The sequence below is a fragment of the Sciurus carolinensis genome, chromosome 7 (genome assembly GCF_902686445.1).
Source record: "Sciurus carolinensis chromosome 7, mSciCar1.2, whole genome shotgun sequence".
Classification (NCBI taxonomy): domain Eukaryota; kingdom Metazoa; phylum Chordata; class Mammalia; order Rodentia; family Sciuridae; genus Sciurus; species Sciurus carolinensis.
This window is the reverse complement of record NC_062219.1, coordinates 78,402,801-78,405,365: the sequence shown is the minus strand read 5'-3', so window position 1 is coordinate 78,405,365 and position 2,565 is coordinate 78,402,801. Positions and strand designations below refer to the sequence as shown.

The 2,565-nt window shown below is 33.0% G+C and overlaps 1 protein-coding gene across 9 annotated transcripts in view; it reads left to right on the top strand.

The window, feature by feature from the left end:
- Dop1a (DOP1 leucine zipper like protein A) overlaps nt 1-2,565 on the top strand; it is a 79,911-nt gene that overhangs the window by 136 nt on the left and 77,210 nt on the right. The window lies entirely within an intron of this gene.

Here is a 2,565-nt window from a genome sequence, read left to right as displayed (position 1 = left end):
GTAAGAATAATTTTATTATATATTGACCTATAATAGGTGATATGTATTGCTAACTATTTTATGCTTTCTGTACTAAAAACTAAAAAGTTGAAACCTCTTTAATGATCAAAAGTTTTTGATACTAATTTTAAATATTTGAGTTAAGTGATTTAGAAAAACTTGGAACATTCTTTAAGGTAAGGTTTTTTTTTATTTTTATCTGTCATTTATGAAAGAAAATTTTCAAAATCATTGAAACTATACAACATTCTACTTTTTTAAGCTTGAAAATTGACCTGATTAAAAAATAAAATACCTTGATTTCTAACCCATATTGACCATTCTTTACTTGATATAATCTTTTCACTTGGCTTCCATGGAATTACTTTTTCTTGTTTACTTTTTCTTTATCAGCCTTTTCTTCTTTACCTGAACACAATAATTGTATTTTCTTAAGACTTACTTAGTAACCTTCTTATATTTTCACTTTATATTTTCTCATCAGGCAGGTTTATCCACGACCATGATTTTTTTTTAAATTATGTATATTTAATGTACAATATGATGTTACAAAATGCATAAGATAATAAAGTTGTTACTACAATTAAGCAAATATATCCATCTATCACATTATTACCTTTTTATGTCTTTTTTCTTTTTTCCTTTTTTTTTTGTGTGTGGCAAGAGCAACTAAAATCTTCCCATGTATTAAAAATTCCCTAAACAAATCAGTATTAACTATAGTCCTCATGTATGTTATATCTCAAGACTTTTTCTTTATACTTATCTGATGCCTTGAATCTATTGACGTATGTCTCCTTATCTCCTCCCACCCCTAATAACCACAGTTTTATCTTTTATGTACTGACCCCCAAATTGATATCTCTAGTTTTGGCTTTAGCTTTAAACACCTCAATTACTTGATCTCTGTGTGGATCTTTATAGGCAAGTAGAGCTCTACCTGTTCAAAATAAACTTATCCTCTGTTCCTGTAAATCTGGCCTTCCCTGCATTGTACTAAAGCTCAATGAATTGCACCACCTTCTATCCATTCACACAAGCCTAAAATCTGAACTACACATGATGTCTTATTAGTCCCACGCATATTCTCCCACCTCGCATTAACAATCCACCACTGAGAGTTCTATCTCATAATGGTTATGAGCATGGGCTTCTGTAGTCAAAGTAGCTCTATGATCTTGGACCATTTTCACCTCTCTATATACTTCTCTGTAAAAATAGAAATAAGGTTACTAATGTCATAAGGTTGTTAGAATTTAAAATGTTAGTACGTGAAAAGTACTTAGAATAATGTGCTGCATATAGTAAGTGCTTAATAAATGTTAGCTATTATTCCAATATGTCTCAAATACATCTACTTTCTCTGTACCTTCACTGGGAGTACCCAATAAGTAAGCATCACCTCTAACCTGTGCTTTGTCATTGAACTCCTAACATTCACCCACCACCTGATCATCTTATACCCTGTACTCTGCATGGTACCAGAATAATCTTTCTAAAACATTTAGTAAATAATGTCACTTACATCTTCTAAGGCATCATGTACCAGGTTGAAAAAGCACACTCAAATTTGATTTCTCCTATGATATGCACACACCACCAGTCACTTCTGTGATCACAAAATGTATAAGGATTTCTCCCCACCAGCAAGCAAAAGTCAGTTTGACAGAGGACATCAACTGGACATCCTCTAATCCAATTCAGTTTTAATGCTATGTACCTGGAGATAGTGTCAGATCTCACTGATTGAGAGCTGAGTCCACAAAACTACTGTCACTTCTAACACCAGGAACAAGTCCAAGCTTCCAGAACATTTGACGAACTGACTACAAGTTGTGGTTGCACTACTTCCTCTTTAGGCTCAATTAATTTACTAGAGCAGCTTACAAAACTCAGGGGAACATTCACCAGTTTATCATAAAGGATATTTTAACGGATTCGAATATACAGCCAGAAGAAGAGAGATATGGGGCAAGGTCTGAAGGGTCCTGAGCACAGGAACTTCCATCCCTGTGGAGTTGGGATACATCACCCTCCTGGCAGATGAATGAGTTCAGAAGCTTTCTGAACCCTCATATTTAGGGATTTTTATTGGATGCTTCATTACATGGTCAAATACTTAAACAGAAGATATGCTTATTACTTTATTCAGTTAGTAATAAAGAGAGGTAATGGAGTCTAAAAAAAGATATGCCTATTGTACTAGTGATTTAGTAAGTAATAAGGACTATGAGAATTTAGAGCCATGAATGAAAACCAAATTTAAATTATATTGTTATAATATGTGCATTCTTGTATATAAAACAACAAATCCCATCATTATGTACAACTATAATGCACCAATTTTTTAAAAGTGAAAGAAAAAAGAAAACCAAACTTATATCACAGCATCACATGTAGAAGTATCATGATTGAAGACATGGAAGGTAATAAGTTGGAAAAAATGCATGAACACATACACATGTGTATATATCTCTCCTCCCTTAAAAGTTGATAGAGGCTGGCAGCGTCAAGTCAAGAGGTAATAAAATAAAAGTTTTGGAGTTTGGTTGTTGCTGTTATTTA